General features: G+C 35.0%; 1 pseudogene; it reads right to left on the reverse strand.

Moving 5' to 3' along the window:
• Window positions 1-13,134: 13,134 nt before the first annotated feature.
• LOC137717656 (uncharacterized) lies at window positions 13,135-17,293 on the reverse strand (annotated as a pseudogene).
• Window positions 17,294-23,241: the final 5,948 nt, after the last annotated feature.

Genomic DNA, 23,241 nt, shown 5'->3' on the forward strand with positions numbered 1-23,241 from the left:
TGAAGAAAAGAACCATGTGCTTCTCTTATTTTCATTTCAACAAAGGTTATCATTTTTTTTATCTTATTTGAAAATAGGTTTTTTAACCAAAATGGTACCTGAAATTTGCCTAACTCCTCATTTTGGTCCTTGAGATTTGAAATAAATAGAAGTGGCCCTTGAGTTTATCCATCATCAATCATTTTAGTCATTTCGTGAAAAATTATGTTAAATGAGGATGAAAATGACAAAAAGACCCTCAATTTAATAAACCATGGCCAAAATGATTTGACAAAAATTGAGGGTATTTTTTGTCATTTTGGTCCTTATTTAATGGCGATTTTTCAAGGAAAGACCAAAATAATTGACCGTTGACAAACACAGGGAGCAGTTTTATTGATTTCAAATCTTAGGGACCACTTCTATTGATTTCAAATCTTGGTGACCAAAGTGAGGAGTTATGCAAATCTCAAGGGTTATTTTTGTTAAAAAGCCTAGAAAATATTTGTTAATACTACCTTTCATCATCAATTGAGGACTTTGAAATATCTTTTGGGGAAATTAGTCAAAATAATTATTTTTGAAATCTGAATTTGCTAAAATGATTAGTCTTTCAATATGTTGTCAATATTTAGTCTTTCAATATGTCATCGATATTTAGTCTTTCAATATGTCGTCGATATATAATTTTGATCAGTTTAGCAATTAAGATTTGATTTCTAATCATTTTAGCAAACTTCCCCAGATTGTTGTGATTATATATAGAAATTATGATCCAATATAAATGAGAATTCAAAATCTAGAAGTAGTGAACCAGTTTGAACGGATGAATATCGAGAAATGCAGATCAGGTTAAATTATCATATAAACCAAACTTTTATGTTAATGTATGATGAACATCAAAATTATAATTTACATATATAAGCCTCTGCTACGGCTAGAGTTAACTTATGCTACAAGTAAGAATTCTACTGTAATACATTGGAAAGGGTAAATTGTCATTTGACCCCTTGAACTATTATTCTAGTTGAAATTAACCCTTTGAACTATTTTTTTTGGTAAATTAACATCCTGAACTATTTGAAATAAGTCAATTGACCCCTTGTCGGTAGATTCCATCCACCATTTCATCAAATTCAAAGGAAAATTAGTCTTTCCTTCATCAATTCTTACTTGTCAACTATAACCAACAATGTAATTATGACATGTGAAAAAAAAATAATGTGTAATGATAATATGAGATGGTCCATTATGTAAACGTTTGGTTTTTTATGTTTTCTCAGTATGCTATATATTTTTGAATTATTTTGTGTCCATGTGTCAAAATTTTATTGGTAGTTATAGCTGACAAGTAACAATTAATGATGAAATAACTAATTTGTCCTTGAATTTGACGGAATTGATTCTACAATCTAACGGCAAGGGGTTAATTGCCTGATTTTAATTTACCAAAAAAATAGTTTTGGAGGTCAATTTCAACTGGGTGATAGTTCATGGGGGTTCAAACCGCACTTTACCCATATTGGAAATACATTGACACAGAGCTTCCGTCGATTGATAGAACTTTCGAGAACATATTTAAACTCAGTCTGGTCATGCAATTCCAAGAAATGTATAATTAGAGCATATACCAGATCAAGTGTAAGTGCAACTATTTTATCTAGATAACAAATATAAACGAGTAATACTACACTTACTATATAATTGTATCATAACTTATATCATTTCTCTAATAAAGGTATGACTCGCAAACGTATGTAGATCACCTCTCTATTAAAAAAATAGTATAAATAAATAGGTAAGAATAATATTTTTTTTAATATAAATTCATAATTCATTTACACCGCATCATCATGACATGCGACTTTTATCACATAGATTCTTAATATAATTCTATCGTGGTCAAATAAAAAAACAATGTGAAATCGATCGATGGAATTATAAACTCCTTCCAATTATTCGTATAATAACCGACACTTCAATTATTGGACAGTTCGTTTCTTCTTGGAAAGTCCTGCAATCTGAGCCAACCCACAGCGCGGAGTAAATAAATAAAATGGGGCATTTTTGCTCACCATCATAGATTTGGTGGATGTGGTTATACAGCTAATCATTTATCATGTGTTATTTTACTTAATTTTAGTGAACTTTCATATTAAATATTATTTTTTCAATTTTGAAAAAAAATAACCAAAGTTAAATAAAATGACACATAGTAAATAATTAAGTTTATAATAAAGTTAGGATGGTGAACAAAAATATTTCCTAAATAAAAGTGTATTGAAAAGGTCTTCTGACTACGACAACAACTACAAAATAATAATAAGCGTAGTGGGCGATCTCAACATACAAACCTTCGGTCTTTTTTCTTTTCATGATTCCATTTCCCTAGTCCGAATACATAGTAATAAAGAGAAAACAAAAAAGTCTTAGGAAATTAAAACAAAGGTAAAGAGAAAACAAAAGGTCTTAGGAGATCAAACTTCTCAAGAAGGGACCATGATCATGATAAAACAGCACACAGGACAAAGTACAGTAGAGAATTTTGTCTAGATTCGTTCAAAAATTGTTGCAGCCAATTAACTGCCATGACTTCGTTTAGGAAACCAGGCAGCTCGGACCCCTCCCCTTCCTTTGACTTCTAGATCTTGACAAAACTTTTTAGCCAAGGTGGTTTTCCCACATCCTCCAGCAGCAGTCAGCATAAGCATAGACACCTTTTCATCCTTAAGGAGCATCATCTTCAACTCCTTCAACGGCAAATCCAACCTGACTGTAACCGACGGCGGTTCAGGCACCAGACGAACACTTCACCTTTTGTGGCTGATTAGATTAGTTTTCATCACCAAACTCTCTTCTATTCGAGAGAGAATCAAAGTCTCCGTAAATATATATGTGGATTCAGTCGGAATGGGTGCTCTGAGAACGGCATTTCAAATGCTGGTTGATGCTGTAAAATCAGTGCAGGAGGAGAATACAGTGTTCCAACACCTCTGAGAGACATCAAATCCACATTGGACTCTCTACAACCACTCATCAAAAAATATAACGCGAAAGAGGGACTGGAAAATTTTGCAATACAGACAGAGGAGGGAGAAAATCTTGTTCAAAAGTCCACACGCCAACTTTGGTGGACTTTTGAACAAGATTTGCTCCCTCCTCCATCTGTATTGCAAATTTTTCGTCCCTCTTTCGGGTTATTTTTTGATGAGTGGTTGTAGAGAGTCAAGTGTGGATTTGTTGTTTCTGGGGAGGTGTTCGAACATTGTATTCTCCTCCTCAACTGACTCAAAACTCAATTCTCTTACATAATCTGTTCTTGGCTGATGAAAGAAGAACTGAAATTCCAATGGATTTACGGAGAGAGAAAGTAAAATAATCTAGCTTACTGAGAAACTGAGGATGTTATGTAAGTTGTTTGTTCGCGACTCGGAGTTTCGGCACAGATATATACAACTCAACGAACGTGTTAACTGAATAAAAAAACACGAACGAGTTAGGAAGGACGTTGACTGGGCGCTAGTAGGAGGCGAGATGAGACACGGAATTTAAAAACTTGATCCTATTTCACGGATTTGGATCCTCTCCTGAGCCCAAGGAGAGGATCCTCCTGATCAAAGGACATGGGTCATTGGATAAAAATCTAACGGCTATAATTATTATAATTTTAAAAGAACTCTCTGTTTGTAACCGTTAAATTTTCATCCGACGACCCAAGTCATTTGGTTAAGAGAATCCTCTCCTTGTGCTCAGGAGGAGAGGATCCAAGTCCCTATTTCACAACATAAAAGTCTCTGGTTCTAGAAATGCGTGTGGCCTCATGAGTAGACTGCGCGTGTGGACTTGGTTTCGTGGTTTGCAAGACTTCGTTTTGTTTTGTTTTGTGGACCTCTTTTGTTGATTTTAGTTTTTATGATTAATAAAAATTCATGGAATGTTTTTGGTTAAAATTTTATTTTGTGAGAGGCTGTTCATTAAAACTCTTTTTGCCTCCCTTTTCTTCCAATTTTGCTCTCACTTTTAAATACACAATGTTGACATGAGGAGGGCAAAATAGTAATTTTGTATCTTTTGAACTTTTTCCCCTTTTTTCCTATTTTGTCCTCACTTTTGATACACAATATTTACATAAGAAGGGTAAAATAGTAATTTTATATTGAAATATTTACATAAGATAAAAAATATGCACTTATTAAGAGAAATTGTCTCACCATCATTTTTCCATACACGTAAGTGAAATCATGATGTTTTTGGATAGTTTGAATGAACTGAAGCGGTTGTGCTTAAAGAGAACATGGGAGGAGGTGGGCGGTTGTCCACACATACAAAGTGTGTGCTCATCTGCTAGTACTATTATTAAGAAAACCATCCTTGGCAACTTTTTCCCCCTTTTTTCCTATTTTGCCCTAACTTTTGATACATACTATTGACAAAAGGAGGGCAAAATAGTAATTTTGTACACAAAATGACAATCATATCCCTATTTTACCCTCTTTTTTTGAGATAATGACAATCATATTTTTCCAATTTTACCCTCAGTTTTGATACACAATATTTACATAAAGAAGACAAAACAATAATTATGTAATATTAAAAAAAAATATGCACTTATTAAGAGAAATTGTTCACACACACACACATACACACAAAATGTATGCTCTCTACTAGTTTTCATCAAATAAAGTTGAGTTAGTATATTTTTTTTTAATTAAATGAAGTTATTAGGATGCTTTTGGTTAAAAAAAAAGTTTTATAAGAGCCCTTATCATTAAAGCTCCCAAGAAATTAGTGCGAGCAGCTTCTCATTTTCCTTACCAAAATCTTAGATTTACAAAATATATAGACTTTGGTTCATTGCTCCAACTTAAGGTCGGTGAAAGCCCTTCTCCCGTCTCCTCGCCTTGCTATTTTCTCTTCCCATAAATTGTTGTAGATTTATTTTCGTTTTAGTATTTCTATCAATAAGAGGCTTCTTGGTGAGTTATTAGTGAGTCTCTCCTATAGAGTATTTTAGTTTTATTATTGGTGTGTTATTGGCTCTTCTTGGGTCTACTTCAGTGTTCTTAGTAGCTTCGTTGATGGTGGTGGGAAAAAAATTCCGAGGAGACACTATTTGGTTCATTGCCAGTTTCTCTTCAAGTTAGCATTGCTCATTGTCAAATAATTTCTTCAGCATGTTCGTTATGTTGCACTATTTGTGCATATAATTCGCGAAGTTTTTTACTGTTTCATCATGAATGAAGTTTTTTGTGGTTTTGGAATGCCATCTTAGTCTTTCGAGTTTGAGTGTGGACGTCTTCAAGACTTGGATGTTTTCCTTTGCTTATTCTTGTGCCTGTTTTGCTCTCATATCCACCAATAAGGTGGCAACTAGTTTAGCCAATTTGACCCTTAGTACATTTAGACACCATTTTGTAATTATTTCATTTTTAGTTTTGCTTGCACTTTTTTTTGTAAAAAATGAAAAATTTTAGTAACTAGCTTTAGTTTTCTGTTAAAAAGAAATGAAAATTGAAAACTACGAGGCTGATGGATCATTATTTCATTTTCAATTTTATTTTATGTTTTCTGAAATTGAAAACTTGTTTGGTAACTACTTTCAATTTGTTGTTTTTAAAAGCTAACTGTTTAAATTTTAAAAATTGGAATTTCAAGAAGACTAAATATTGAAATTAGTTACTAAATAATTTTTAGCTTTTTTTTTTTTTTTTTGGTTGATTGTGAAAATAATTATCAAACATATTTTAATATTTAAAGCTTTTTTTTTTTTGGTTTAACTTTTAGCTTTTAAATTATATAAAAATTCAGAATTCAAAAATTAAATAATTATCAAACGTATGTGCATGTTTGTAGAGTTACCGTGTCATTTGGTAGGACTTTCGGTTTTATTTATTGTAACTTTTCTAATAAAAAAATGGTACCTCTTTTAAAAGAAGGGGTAAATTTTGTATAGTTTCGGTAAAAACCATGTATTGACATATATAGATTGCGAAACAGCTTTGGTTCATGATTTGTACAGTATGAGTATAATTGGAAGGATGAGTTCACAATTTGTGCAGCTTTGGTTCGGACTTTGATTCACTTTCGTGAACACGAGTCCTCTGATCTCCCTGATTATTGCCTCCGGCAGTACTCCTGTTATTTGGCATGAGTGCTTAAAGCAACATCTCCTCAAGCTTCCCGAATTGAGTGGTCAAGTTTGCAATCTGCGCATTCTGAGAGCAACTCCACCGTTACTAAGGCCTCCTAGGGCTGTTCACTATTTAATTCACACAGTGAACAGTAACTGCCCTTAATGAATAGTAACAGCATTTTGCATCTTCACCTCTACACTGACTAGCCCTAGCAATAGACAATAAAATATTAATATTTTTTTAATTTATAAAATAATACAAAATAATTTTATTTATAATTTCGGATAAGATTTTTAATCGTTCTCGTTGCGTCACGTGTCATTATCCGAAAAGATAATTATTGGTGATGGATTTCGATAAGATTTTTATCCAATGCCGTCATGCCACATATCGTTATCTTTTCAGAATCGTTGATGACAGATTTCCAATAAGATTTTTAGCCAATCACGTCGCGTCACATGTCACAATCTGTTTACAATCTTTTAAGATAGATTTTGGTCAAATTTTTAACGAATGAAGGCATGCCACGTGGCATTATCTACAACCTAATCCTTCCTGAATCCTCCATATAATCCATCATCCATCCTTAGAAATCTCAGACCAATTTTCTCAAGATCTCTATCATTATTCATAGTTTCTGCTTCCTTCTTACAATGTCTTCTTCTTCAAGGATGATGTGGGGAATCGATCAACAAGAGGAAGAATTGTTTAACCAATCAAAAGGAATGTTCAATCTCCAGGTGACCCAAAATGAGATGGAAGATGATGAGGAGAATAGAAGGAGAGATGACGAAGCAAGAATGGTCAGAACCTCACATTCCCGTCGAGTCATCCAAGTTGTGGCTCAGATTTGCAGGCATAGCCGTTCCGCAAACCTTGATTGAAGCAGGCAACGACGAGGTACGGAACTCTTGGACGATTATTTTGTCCGTAATAGTGCATTCCCTGATATGTACTTTAGACGTCATTATAAAATGGAACGACATTTGTTCAACAAAATCATGATTGCTGTTTGCAACCATGATTCTTACTTTGTGCAAAAGAATGATGCTTTTGGTGTTATGGGTCTCCTTCCTGAGCAAAAAATTACTGCTGCCTTGGGGATGCTTGCATATGGAGCATCTGCAGACCAAGTGGATGAGATAGTAAGGATGGGGAAATCAACCGTTTTTGAGTCCCTGATGAGGTTTTGCAGAGCAATCGAATCTATCTACACCGCAGAGTACCTTTGGAGACCTACTGAGATGGACTTGCAAAGGATTTTGAAGAAGGGCGAGATGCGAGGTTTTCCTGATGATTGGAAGCATCGACTGTATGCACTAGACTTGGAAAAACTATCCAAGTGCATGGTAAATCGCTTATGGGGACAGAAAATGAGCAAAAAAGTAACATTTTGGAGGCGGTGGCATCTTTTGATACATGGATTTGGCATGCCTTTTTCAGGGTTCCAGGAGCTCAAAATGACCTCAATGTCCTTGCCCAATCTCTAGTGTTCAACAATGTCCTGTAAGGAAATGCACCAAAAGTCATGTATTGGGTCAACGTACATAAGTACGACGGACCATACTACCTAGCAGACGGCATTTACTCAAGGTGATCATTGTTTGTCAAAACAATGTCACGTCTGTGCAGTGCAAAGGAAGAACACTTTGCAAGCTGTCAAGAGGGGTGCAGGAAGGATGTGGAGCGTTGTTTTGGTATCCTCCAAGCTCGCTGGGCGATTGGCAGGGGTGTTATCAGAATGTTTGATTTAGAGTCGCTTCGATCCATCATGATGGTGTGCATCACTCTTCAACCCAGCTGGTACACAACGCAACATCTTCAATAAGTGTCTAATTTGTACCTACATCAGTAGTCATTTTGTTGAAAAAAAAATTGGATTGAAACTTTGAGAGAAATATAGGAATGTGGTTGAAAGTAGTTGAGAAAATAAGAAATTGTGGTGCAATGTAGAAGATAATGAAAAGGTATTTATAGAAAAGTAAAATCAAATTATTTTTTTTTTAATTTTTCAAAATTTTTCTTCTGATTTTTATTAATTTTTTACATTTTTTATTAATTTTTATTCACCTAATTAATATTTACCGTTGGATTAAAAAAAATTTGAATTCCAACACTCTAGATTCTGCCACATGGCACAATAGTAAGATTTCTAATTTTTAAACTATTTTTTCTTTTCTTTTTTAATTTATAAAGGCGAATAACATGGACCGTTGATCTCAGATTGAACGACTGAAATTAAATAAGGTTTTTAATTTTTTTTACCGTTGGAAATCCAATGGTCCAAAAATTGTTGCCGTTGAAATCCAGCGAACGAAGGGAAGCCACGTGGCCTCCCCAACGGTAACATTGTCGAAGTGCGTCGCGGGCCCTAGGCTTGAAATGTTGTTAGATGACGCGCGCTTGAAGCACATGCACCTGACGCAAAAAATATAAAAAAAAGTGACTGACGTTAGCCTTGCGTCACGTTGCCTTCGGGCTCTTGAGCTGGCAACTCGTGTCGAGCCTCTCCCTTGGGCCTGCTTGGGCTCCCTCGCCAGCACACGCTGGACCTGCTTGCTCGGGCTATCTAGCCCTGTTCATGCGCCTATCCATCGAGCTCCAGCACACGCTAGAGCTGCTCTGAGCGTCCAGGTCTGTTTGTCATGCCCAAGAACCGATGTTGGCAGAAAAAATAACCCTGCGCCCGGCTTGCAAGTAAAAGTAAAAATAAAACAAAATACGAACTTCTCTAATAAAAAAAATAACTCCAAAAGCCTTTATAGGGTGTACAAAAATTAAAATCTCTTAAATCTCTCTTCTAACACAACCTCAGCTCGTCTAGCACCTGTCTTACCAAATAGCTCATATGTAAAATAAAAGTGTGAGGGGTGAGTAACAACCACCGTCGCCCAGCAAGCAGAATATGTAATACGCAGTCAAGCATGCTATTTTACGCATACTATACGATAGTATAATTTGGAAAAATTAGGTTTCAATCCTTCTTTTTGCTACTCTATTGATTAAAACTTTATTTTTATTTTTTTTCAATTTTTGATCAAGGTATGTACTTAGGTTTTAATAAACATCATTAATGACTTCAATAATGAAGATTTTTTATTTCTTAAAATATTCATTATTGTTAGAAATGTTACATATGGTATATTTATATTTATGGCTAAATTTTTAATCATATATTTTCATTTTTAGTTTGTACTCATTTTTAATTTGCAACCCTTTTTTAATTTGTACCAATTTTCTTTTTAGTTTTAATTTGTACCCATATATTAAGTTCTTTTTGTGCCCATATTTTTTAATTTATTTTTAGCCATTTCTAATTTTGCTAAATGTACCCATGCTAATTATATGTATTTATTTTATGTTTTAAAATATATCAATAGTTATTTTTTAAAATATGTTAATAATTATGTGGGTACATTATTTTTTTGCTATAATTTTGTGAAGAACAATGTTACTCTATTATTGATTTTTACATATTTATTATGTTTTAAAAATATTATTTGAATTTGTTTAAATTTCATAATTTGTGGGACATTAAATGCATAAATGCATGAGTTAAATCTCTTAAATGATGCTAAGGACCTCAATCAAAATATTTGAACAAACAAGGTTTCAGTCTAACAATTAAGCTGATTAGGGACCAAAACCAAAATGACCCTTATATTAAACTCAACTTCACATATCATGTCATATCACATTGTCCCTTCACATGTTGGTTATCCTTGATAATATATAGCTCACCACATGACCCCCTAAATTGACTATTCTATCCTAATGACTCCGTTATCCCTCAGATAATCCCACACTAAAGTTCTCATGCTTCAATAATATTTCCAAATATCCACATATCACTATATATAATAACTTTGAATATGCATGTCACCAAATCCAACTTGCTTGACTTGAAATAGAGAGATATTTGTAAATAGAGTAAAATCACATGTTAACTCATGGTTTTTAGTTATTAAAAAATAAGAATATTTTGAACACCTTACATAAACCACTCACCTCAATCAATAGCTAAAACCTCGGCAAGACAACCCATCCCGACGAATCCAACTTAATAACCCTAGCTTTCTTTCTCCTCTCTTTCTTTTATCTCTCTGTGTAATACACACACACACACATGTATATATATAACTATAAGAACTAAACCATTGGCATGCTGCATGCATATTCTATATGAAACCATTAAGTTCGCATTTAGAAACCCAACGGTACTACCTATTTATAGTAGAAAATGTCGGCTCCAACACTTAGAAACTAAGTAATAATATCAATATGAAACCACTAAGTTCACATTTGGAAAGCAAACGGTCCACCTATTTATATTAGAAAAGGTTGGCTCCCGCTCTTAGAGACTAAGTAATAACTTTGATATGAAACCATTAAGTTCACATTTGGAAACCAAACGGTCTACCTATTTATAGTAGAAAAGGTCGCTCCAACACTTAGGGACTAAGTAATGATTTTAATATAATATGAGTAGATATATAGGTGCTTCAGATTTGTTCTCAAACCAGAGGATAACTTTTTTCCTTATGTTGACAGGTCTTGCTTCTAAAAACATGAATCACACACGTCTCTTGCTTCTGCGTGTGCCACAATTAGTTTGAACTATATGCATAGGACACCTATTCACATACTTGCCACCTCAAGCTAAAACAAATGAAATCTTAGATAGTAAGAATGCCACCACCTATAGACAGCTCTACCGTACCACTCCTACTAACACCTATGCTAAGCCAATATGGTGAGTCAACAACGTGTACTGAAACTTCAGTAAGATAAATATACATAAATAGCTTGTTACTTTAATGGCTAAGTAAGTATATACATGAGGAATATAGCAAAATAAAATGAAAAACAAACTTCTGTTTATTCCACTAATCCGAAAAACCTTACAGTTGTACAAAAAAATATATATAAAACCCTTAAATCTTTCGTCTAACACAATTTCAACTCGTCTAACACCTATTTTGTCAAATAACTCATCTGTAAATAAAAGGGTGAGCGGTGAGCAACAACCACTGTTGCTTAGTGAGTAGAACATGTAATATATATGCCAGTTAAGCAATGTCGTTTTACACACGCTAGAAAATATGAGAATAATATCAAAGCTTTAGCCACATAATTTCACATCACATCATCACTTTATGCGTTCATTATATCTTTCATCAAATATAACTCACCATATTGTTTTGAGGAATGTACAGACTGCTATAAAGGCAAGACTACCAATCTTAGTAGCAAAACTCAAGCCACAAGAAGTAATTAATGATCTCTTAGAGATCATTCACACTGATGTATGTTGTCAATTTCCAACTAGAACCATCTGTGGAAACTCACATTTTATCCTCTTCATTGATGATTTCTCAAGATACACTTATGTGTATTTGATTTCTGAAAAATCTCAAGTTTTAAATTGTTTTAAAATTTTCAAAGTTGAGGTTGAAAAACAATTAGAAGGACCATTTGCCTTATACCTCTAGCAAAATGGGATTGCAGCTGATCAATACACAACCCTAGGGACACCATCTCATAATGTTGTTTCTGAGAGGAGAAATAGAACCCTCAAAAGTATGGTGAGGAGTATGATGTCACACTCCCACTTGCCTGAGTTCTTATGGGGAGAAGCCATTAAAACTGCAAATTATATATTGAATCAAGTGCCTACAAAAGTTGTTAAGGTCACTCCTATTGAAGCTTGGACGGGTAGAAACCCAAGCTTGTCGCACTTTCATACATGCGGGTATCAATGTGAAGCCCGACTCTACAATCCAAATGAAAGGAAATTGGATTTGAAAACAACCAGTTGTTACTTTGTTGGATATTCACAAGAGTCAAAAGGTTTTCGATTTTATTGTCCTCGTCATTATACCAGAATTGCAGAAAGTCACAATGCCATACATTGAAAATTATGAGGAAACTTCTGTATCAAGTAACATATCCTATGTTTTTGAGGAGAGAAATGAAGATGCATCAGAAATTGGGAATGCTTCTGAGATGAATCAGTCCATTTTGTTACCATTGACTCCTGCACAAATTGGACCAAGTTCAATTTCAACTACAACAATTAATGCACAACATATAAGTGGAAATGTGGGAGCTTGTACCAACTTGCAAGAACCTGCACTGTCCAGCACCACCAACTATAATTCAAGACAGTATATTGCCCTCTCAAGCAACACGTCATGATCAGCAATTACCAAGTATGCCTGAGCCTTCACAGGTTGTGAGAAAATCCACAAGATTTACATGGTTTATTTGCAGGAAATAGAATATGATATTGGTGATGAAAATGATCCTACAAGTTTTAAAGAGGCTATGGAAAGTACTAATTTTAGTTTATAGAAAGTTGCAATGGAAGAAGAACTGGTTTCAATGCACAAAAACACAATTTGAACTTTAGTTGCAGATGCAGAAAACTTGAAATCCAAAGGTTGCAAATGGATTTTCAAGACAAAACGTGATTCACAAGGAAATGTTGAAAGGTTTAAGGCAAGGTTGGTGATAAAAGAATTCAATCAGAGAGAAGGAGTGGATTATAATGAAACATTAACTGCAGTATCTATCAAACACTATTTTAGAGTTATTATGACACTCACTGCACATTTCAATCTTGAATTACATCAGATGGATGTAAAAATTGCATTTCTTAATGGAGAATTGGAAGAGAACATTTACATGAAACAACCACTTGGATTCATTGAAAGGGAGAAAGGAAAATTGGGTCTATAAGTTGAACAAATCGATTTATGGTTTGAAACAAGCTTGGAGACAGTGGTACAAGAAATTTGATCAAGTTGTAATAGCTTTTGGTTTTGCAGAAAATAAAATTGACAATTGCATTCAACTTCATTTTTCTTGTTTCGTATGTGGATGACATTTTGTTAGCTAGTACCAGTGTTAATTATTGAATGAAACCAAGAAGCTGTTGTCTAGTCATTTTGATATGAAGGATATGAGAAATAGTTATACTGCTATTTACCAGAATTAGCTCTACTATTAGTCTTTTCTCTCATTTCACTGAAATAAGACTATATATACATATAAACAAAAGCTTGAAAATGTTCTAAACGCACACCACGAATATGTTCTTTAAGAATTTTGGTATCAAAATTGTCGGAAACTACACGTTCAACTGTGGCAACCATAAGAAGCAGATTCATTCCTCATTTTGTAAGGCTTCCGTAACATTCTTTTCTATCTTGTAAATTATTTGCCACGAATATGTCATAAAATAATTCGTCATCCATGTCAAACGAAAGGATGGCTTTCTTGTTTTCATCTAGGGTTTGTTTGTCTAGCTCTGGGGCAAACCAATTGTAAAAACCCTTGAAATACATTTGGGAAGAAGGAGACCAAACCACAGTACTAGGCATATCAACTTTGATCTCTCTCCTGGAGTTCGAACTCATAGTATACAGTATACACCTCTGCCGTGAGAGGGTGAAAAAATATCCAAAAACACTCAGAAATGCATTACGATTCTAACAACTTTGTAGTCTTTAGCTTTTCGATCGTAGCCAAATTCCATACACCTGTGGACTGCAATATGTTGTAGCCTTAAAGAAGTTGAGGTTGAGATCTTGAATCACTATTGTTGTCACTGCAAAGATACAAAAGTGAGTCAAGTGACAACAAAAATTTCTTCAAGTCATCGTTGGTGTCGTTGAGGATGCAACGCTTGAAAAGGATGCATGCATGTTGTGTATGAAAATTTGTGTGCCTATGGATTTGGAGAGGTGCACATCCACAAAGCTAGGGTTACTGATGAATTTGTAGCACAATTTACGAACACATCTGAATCGCAATAGAGATTTCGGAGGAAGCCATGAGAAGATATGCAGCACCGTTTCTTCTGGCATTTTGCAAAAGTCCGCCATTTTCTGAGAAATGAAAAAAATTGGATCATAAAATCAAATGGACATATGCTACAAATGAAACGCAGACTAAAAGAAAGATCTAGAAGGTTTGAAAAAAGTGGTTACCTTGTTTTTTTTTTTTCTTAAAATTCAAGTCGGCGTTCGCCTTCTTGCACTATCACAAATAGTTTAGTATAGATTATCCCCTTGTCACAAATAGTAGTTGAAATTCTATTCTTGAGGTTTAGGAAAGAGATAAGATTGCATTCTCTAAAACTATATAATTAAATTTAAGAATTGACAAAACTTGGTGTTTCTCCTTCAATTCTTTGAAATGAAGCCAATTGCTTGTTTGAAAATATTTGTCAATACTACTTTTAATCAGTTGAGGACCTTGAAAATATTTTTTCGGGGAAATTAGTCAAAATAATTATTTTTAAAACCTCAATTTGCCAAAATGATAAGCTCTTTCAATATGTCGTCGATATTTAATTTTGATTAGTTTAGCAATTGAGATTTGATTTCTAGTCATCATTTTAGCTGTCTTTGATTGTTGTGGTTGTATAGAAATGATGATCCAATTCAAATGAGAATTCAAAATCTAAAAGTACTGAATCATTTTTGAACGGATGAATATCGAGAAATGGGTATCAAGTTAAATTATCATATAAACCAAAATTTTATGTTAAATTATGATGAACATCAAAATTATAATTTACATATATAAGCCTCTGCTACTCCTAGAGTGATGCTACAAGTAATAATTCTACTGTGATAAATTGGTAATACACCTCACGTTTGGTGGACTGACATGGATTGGCATGAATATAAGTTGTAGTATTGGACTGGATGGGGTGGGACTTGACTGGATTTAGGTCAGTTGTTTGATACTCTCTAAGCCAACAAGACTAGACTGGCTATGGTTATTATTTAAGAAGTAAATAAACTTTCAATTTTTTTTTTTCCAGAAAACTTTCAATATAAGACAAAACTTAAAAAATAAAAAAAAACTAATTGAAATAATAAATCTTATCAAAAAAAACAAGAAAAATAAATTAACGAACCCAAATAAAAAAAAATAAAAAGATAAAAACAAGGAAGAGGCACAAAGGCTGGTCTTTCTCTCTGCAACAACCCAGCGACCTACCCAGACCCAGTAATCAACTCGCGACGACGCCGCTCGAGACCCGAAATAGCGTTCGCGAACCCCTCAAACTGCTCATAACACGCGACCACACCGGAAAAACCAAATCTCCGATTCACCAGAAGAAAGGAGATGAGATAACGTCCTGCGAAACGAATTGGCGGAGGTGACCGGCTTCGTAACCCATGGTCGTGCTATGAACTCAAATCGCGTCCTATTACGGACTCAAATCCCACACTCCAAATCCGGTCCGTGACACAATTTAGCTCATCAAACATGGGTTGGGTTAAAATCCACTCTAAATGAAAACAAGATGTCGTAACCAGCCTACCAAATGAGCTCCAAGCTTTGAAGGGACCAACCCCTCTACCGTTCCTTGTAGAGGTTTCTTGGGCTATACGGTTCATAAAATATGCCTCTGCCTGCCAAACCCATATATAAACTCAGTCTGGTCATGCAATTCCAAGAAATGTATAAACTGGAGCATATACCAGATCAGGTGCACCTGCTCTATCAAATAAATATAAATTCATAATTCATACTCGTGTAAAACGACACCGCACCATCATGACATACGACGTTTCAATCAATCAACTTAGATTCTTAATATAATTCTATCCTGTCAAATAAAAACGCAAAATGAATTGATCCATGGAATAAAAACTCATCCTTTCCAATTATTTTAAACCAGTTAGCCGACTAAATTAGATAATTTTCAAATCTAGCACCTTTTGGTTCATGATCTGGTTCTCGGCTATTATAATTTTGAACATTTGGTGCTATATCATTGTCATTTTATAGGGAGGGTAATTGGTTTCTCACGAATCATAACAATTCAAACCCATAATAAAGTTATACTAAAAAAAGAATTTAAACTCAGAACGCAGTGAATTGAAGAAGATATGCTAACCAACTAGTCATCCATCATTTGCTACTATCATTATTGATTTTCATGTAAGATATATGTAGTATAATGTTCAAAAAAAAAATTTGAGATAATATTGTGTGTGAAACCAATTTTTCTTTATATACTATACAGTCAATATATAAAATTTCCCTAATATATAGGGTTGCGTTTCTTTAATAATCATCCGTTCTCGCAAGTAACTTGTAACTCAGTTGGTTAAAATCATTCATTTTTAACCTCAAAGTTCTCCCTCCTCGTAATTTAAATGAATTTATTGTAAACTATACTATTGTTTATCAAATTTGTGTGCCAACGTTATTTTCCATGTTACTATTGGGGCTGCTAGGCTCTGAGTTGTTTTGACGTAGTTTTTTTTTTTTTTTTCCTCTTTTGTTTTGGACTTGGGGTTTTGCCTTTGTTAATAAAAAATAAAAATCTGTAATCCATATCATATATTTAAAAACACTCCTTGTCAATGTAAGAGGGTACATGTGACAACACGTCCCAAATTTTACGCTTGTATTAATTTTAGAAGCGTGAATTTACGAAAATGCCCTAGAGGCAAGGACTTTGACTTCCGTTGATCATCGGTTAGAGTGACGTATGACTTATTCTTTTAGCATATCCTCATAGTACTTTCCACTACGAACGCATAGGCGAAAGCCGTTTGCAAGTCCGAATTATAACGGTATAATTACGGACGTTTGAAGTTGGTTATTTAAAGGTAGTTAAATTATTTGAACTCCCACCTTGTGGGAAGACTAACTAATCAGCCTTAAGTAAAGAGAAAAAGGGACCAATCAAATTAAAAGGGATGGAGGACCAATGAGAAATAAGAAAGAAAGAAGAAAACAAAAAAAAAACCAAAAAGCTCCCAACTTTCCCGTGGGTTTTTCCACTCGCGACCACCCATTTTCCAAGGCCGATTCCGGCCAACTCCGGTAGATTTTTTCGACACCACCACCACCATCTTGAAGCTCTCATTCCCCTCTACAAAACCCACCCAAGAACCACCTTGATTAACCACGGTATGTGGCGGTTTGAGGCCACGAAAGTTGATGGTTCTCACGGTGCTCCGAGCACCCTCTTTGATTTTCCGGCAAATCAGCAAAGCAATGGCCGATGCCACCACTTGGGCTTTGTAGCCTATCCTCCCAGGAGCAAAACCCAACCAACCTTGACCCTGTTGGACCACCATAGACGATGAATCGACATCGGGAAGCTTTAGGCACCCGCCAACTTCGTGGGCAAAATTGACCATCTTCCGTCCACTTTTGGATTTTGTGGCAGGCGACAATAGATTGTGATGTCTCGATGTGTGTACAAGATAATCATAGCGTGGACTCCAGGTGAGTGGGTCTTTTTCTTTCATAGGCATATAATTGATAGTTCCATACACACTTCTAAAGTGATCTATGCTTGTTACCTACAATTAATCATTGCGAACTACGAATGGCTTGATCCCTATTTAGGGTACGTAGGCAGTCTAACAAGACGTTAAATGCAGCCATATAATAAATGAGATTAAATAATTGAGACAATAGCCTTGTTTAGTGAATTGAGCAATGTGAGGGACATTGGTGGGAAGTGTGAGTTTTAGCTTTATGATTTGGTGATTAAATGTTGATCATAAATCAATGTGTGAAGAATCAAGAAATTGAAGTAAGGAAAGGTAAGTAATGATAGTTAATTTAACTAGTGTCTAATTGGGCTTATCACTGATGATTACTCTCAAAAGTAAATAGTTTGGGAGTAGGGTGTTATTGATCGTACATGTTATGCCGTATTATATATTCTGGGAATATCATGAAATGTTTGGGTTTAGATTGCATCATGGCATATTCATATGGATATTACCTAAACCTAACTATTGTGAATGCTTTGAAGTGCTAAATGACGCTGCGGACGCCCAGGTAAGCTTCAGGTGAGTACATGTTGATGATAGTGATGGTAGTGAGTATGATTGTGTTGAGACCACTTTAGGTGGTTCCGACTCGTAGGTGACCCGCAATTATTCGCACAGTCTTCACGTGATCGTAGCACTTGAGCGTATTTATTTACACCCAGTCTTGTCGTACAAACCACTTTAGGTGGTTCCGACTCTTGTGTAGGTATACTTATTGAGCTATTGGCTAGCATGTTATTGAGTTATTGGCTAGCAGGATTGATGAGATATGGTTAAGTCGTACAGGTCACAAGTCGTACAGGTCACAAGAGGTGACTCTGACTTATATGCTAGCCATGATTGATGAGATATGGATAAGTCGTACAAGTCACTATAAATGACTCCAACTTATATGCTAGTCATAATTGATGAGATATGGATAAGTCGTACAGGTCACAAGAGGTGACTCCGACTCATATGCTAGCCATAATTGATGAGATATGGATAAGTCGTACAGGTCACTATAGGTGACTCCGACTTATATGCTAGCCATGATTGATGAGATATGGATAAGTCGTATAGGTCACTATAGGTTTACTTGTTTGATTAAAATTATCTTAATTCACATCACATATTTTCCAATACTAGCCGTCACCGACTTATATGCTAGCCATGATTGATGAGATATGGATAAGTCGTACAGGTCACTATAGGTGACTCCGACTTATATGCTAGCCATGATTGATGAGATATGGATAAGTCGTATAGGTCACTATAGGTTTACTTGTTTGATTAAAATTATCTTAATTCACATCACATATTTTCCAATACTAGCCTTACACCGACACTCTTTGTGAAATTTAAGATTTCTTTTTATATTCTCTATTCAATTTTTTGCACATTGAGTTTTGTCCACTCGAGGGTTTAGTCTTCCATCAATTTTCTGCACATTTAGTTATGTTTATAGATTTTTTATTTCATTTTTTATGAAAATATGACTTTCATTAACATGAGGGATCAACAGACAGTACGAGAGGAGAGAGCCAACTAGATTCCTCTTCAATCCTAGATTTAAAATCATCAACACGAACTGCATACTGAGCTAGTTCATGAGCCACAACAAGCTCTACTTTGTCATTGACAAAAAAACATTCGAAACTTTTTCCCAACATTTGTATATTCTCCATGATACAACCTTCTAGACCCAGACAATCATCCATAGACGTAATATCAGCCACCACCGCTCCTTTCGCGTCGAGCTCAAGAATAATATCTCTATGACTCAAATTAAAAGCAAACATCAAACGTTCCTTTTCTGCAGACATTTCAGCAGCTTTAACTGAAGGGCACTCCTGCATTGGTTTTAATTCGAATTATTGTGAAAGTATTACTTTTTAAAGCTGAAATTTATTTATTTATTTATTTATTTATTTTTGTGAATGTTATGCAGTAGGTTTTGACATACCTCCTAACATCATCGCCTAATGCATCACCATTGACTTCTTAAGAGATCCTCTTGTCCCATAATGCACATAGTTTGGAGTCGTCGTCGATCTCCAACTTCTTCTGGCACCCAGTGATGGGATTCGCAATGTTAAACTTCATGTTTGCTCCACCGCAGGCAGTTGGATGAGAGAAATGCTCCGCCTACTAAACCACTCGAATTCGATGAGCTTCTAGCAGCTTATTTCTTGAAATTTATTGGCTCAATTAATTTGATTGTTTTACTTCAACTAATTTGGTTTTCGTGGGCTGGATAGTCATTTCATATAAAACTATATGTCATTTAATAATATATTTAGAGAGCTACTAGACCCACCCTATTGTCTTATTTTGCCACCCATGTTATAATCCCACACACCTTAAAAAATTAAAAAATTAAAATGTTATTTCTCCACCCACTATTATTCTCAAAATAACCTTTAATATATACATATATATATATATGAAATTATAAAATTGTCTCTTAAAAAATATAAAATAATAATATGTAAATGAAAACCACTAAAGTCTGCAAATTCAAATAAAAACGACAGAGGTATCCAAATTCAAAAGAATTCGACAACGACAAATTAAAAAAGACGATGGACAAATTCAAATGACCCACACACAAATTATTCTTCTACCTTTTCAATGGAAACATCAATGTAAACATAATCTTCTACCACTTCCGTAAAAGCGTCATCTTCCTCATCTTCAATGAAAAAGTCATCTTCTAAGTCCATTGATATTTTTGTACTTTATCTGAATAAAAGGAGATGAAAATATGAGTTAGGGTTTGAGGTAGACAAATCATCTTCCACGTCCAACCTTTTTTTTTTTTTTTAAATTAAGCAAAACAAGATAATTAATGTCCTTATCAGTCTCTTTGCAAACGGATAAATTTGTAATTAAAAAATTCATTAAAAGGTGGTTGAGAATATAAGACATTGGGGGTGGAAATAGCATCACTTTATATTTATATGTGGGATGTATTCAACAATGTGGGGTGCTAATAAAAATAACCTTACTAAATGATATAAAAGTTGATGATTTGATTGTTACTTAAACTTTAAAAAAAAAAAAAAAAAAGGCTCATTTTTTTTATTAATAATACATTATTTAATTTTAAATTTCATCTACAATTTAATTTTCCAAACATTTCTCGTATGAAATTGGCACATGTGCAAGTTGAAGACGTTTACCAGAGCTACTAGATGAATTTTACAAGAGATTTTTTAGTGTGATCGTCACATTAAGTGATACATCATGTGTTTCTCTATGAATGGTGGGTTATGTATGTTAAAAGGTTAATAACTTAAAAATTAAAAATTTTCACCACTTGCACAAACATAGGTGGTGTACCATCCATGTTTCCGTCACAACTAAAAATTTCTCAAACTTTACAGAGTAACTGTTTCTGTTTGCCTGTCTTGCCAAAGTGCATGGCAATGCCATGCACTTTAACGCACCCAATTATTATCATTATTATTAATTTAAAGGTCGTCAATGCTACCAATCATCTTTGTTTGATCACGTTTTGGCAAGTCAATATCAAGCGGTTGTGATCAATCAACAACCTCAGGAACTTGAGGGTGACCCACCGCAAAACTTTTTTTTTTTTTCCTGGAAAGAGATTGTCTCCAAACCTTTTCTTTCAATACGCAGGGATCAAGTGATCTGGATCTTTAAAATTTGATGCAACAGTAAAAAATTATTATAATTTTTAAAAGTTTTCACTAACTTCTTTGCTTTTAACTATTGAATTAAATTTTAAAGGTCCGAATGACATTATTCTTGAACTTTGAAGGGAAATCCTTTTTTTTCTATATCTTCTACCTGTAGTCTGCACTGTCTGAATATTTTCCTTTTTTTTATTATGCAAAAAGAGTTGTGATGGACGTGTTAATTCGTAAAAAGCTACCGCTAATCCCCATACGATACATCTCTTTGGTTGATGTCAACTTTTCTTTACTGGATACAGAAACCATATGGCTATAATTAGAGGCATTAAGCAAATTGTAGAAAATATGGAAGAGAATGTGTAGAAAATATGGAAGAGAATGCTTTTTCTCATTAATTTTTCTCTACAAGATTACAAGGATATATATACATGATACAAATGTGTAGGTAGGACAAGGTAGCCGTCCTAGTGTGTAGGTAGGACAAGGTAGGACGGCTGTAGAGGACAAGGTAGCCGTCCTAGTGTGTAGGTAGGACAAGGTAGGACGGCTGTAGGACGGCTTGACGGCTATAGGACGGCTTGACGGCTGTAGGACGGCTAGTGTGTAGGTAGGACAAGGTAGGACGGCTGTAGGACGGCTTATTCTTCCAATAATAATATTATATACAATTACATAAGGACTCCAACCATATTCCTTATTTGTCTAACACTCCCCCTCAAGTTGGAGAGTGGATGTCAAGAACTCCCAACTTGCGTAACATACCCGAAAACTTTTCTTTCCCAAGAGGTTTGGTAAACAAGTCTGCCAACTGTTGTGCCGTACCCACATGCTTGGTCTCTATTGTGCCATCTACAATCTTATCTCGTATAAAGTGACAATCCATCTCAATGTGACGAGTTCGTTCATGAAAAACAGGATTGGCAGCTATATGTAACGCTGCTTGATTATCACAAAATAAAATGGAAGGACCATCCAAAGGAATGTTCAAATCCTTCAACAAAAAACGAAGCCAAACTATCTCGCAACAAGCACCTGCCATGGCCCTATATTCCGCCTCTGCTGAAGAGAGCGAAACGGTTTTCTGTCGTTTCGTCTGCCAAGAAATCAAAGAACCGCCCAAGAATACACAATACCCAGTAGTCGAACGGCGAGTGATAGGGCAACCTGCCCAATCAGAATCACAAAATGCAGTTAACTTGGTCTGGTTGTCAGAACGAAATAATAAACCTTGACCTGGAGTAGCCTTCAAATAACGAACAATACGAAGCGCAGCATCCATATGAGATATCCTTGGCTCGTGCATAAAACGGCTTAGAACATGCACAGAATAGGTGATATCCGGCCGAGTGATAGTGAGATATATTAACCGACCTACTAATCGTCGATACTTTTCAGGATCCTTGAGAAGTTCTCCTTTATCAGATAATTTTGTGTCATCCATAGGAAAAGCAATGGGTCGTGCTCCCAAAAAACCATAGTCCTTGAGAATCTCTAATGCATACTTGCGTTGAGAAATATAAATCCCTTGTTTGGAACGAGAAACCACAATACCTAAAAAATATTTTAAATCACCAAGGTCTTTTATCCGAAAATGATCACGGAGAAAAGACTTCAGAGAATTAATGGCACTAGCATCATTGCCTGTAATCACAATATCATCCACATAAATGAGCAAAGCTGTGAAAGAAATACCAGACTTTTTAGTGAACAATGAATAGTCAGCTTTGGATTGTTGAAAACCGGCAGAAATGATGGCACTAGTGAATTTGGCAAACCATTGACGAGAAGCCTGCTTAAGACCATAAAGTGACTTGTGAAGGCGACACACAAGATTCTCCCCCTGTCGCCGAAGACCAGGAGGAGGAGACATATAGATTTCTTCATGTAAGTCACCATGTAAGAAAGCATTATTAACATCAAGCTGATGAAGAGACCAAGACTGACTAGCAGCAAGAGCAAGAAGACAATGCACCGTAATCATCTTAGCAGTAGGAGAAAAATTGTCATGATAATCAATACCTTCAGCCTGAGTGAAGCCTTTAGCAACCAAACGAGCTTTGTAGCGGTCAATAGAGCCGTCGGAATTGTGCTTGAGTTTGTACACCCACTTACAACCAATGGGAATTTTGCCAGGGGGCAAAAAAGTTAAAGTCCAAGTAC

The sequence above is a fragment of the Pyrus communis genome, chromosome 1 (genome assembly GCF_963583255.1).
Source record: "Pyrus communis chromosome 1, drPyrComm1.1, whole genome shotgun sequence".
NCBI lineage: Eukaryota > Viridiplantae > Streptophyta > Magnoliopsida > Rosales > Rosaceae > Pyrus > Pyrus communis.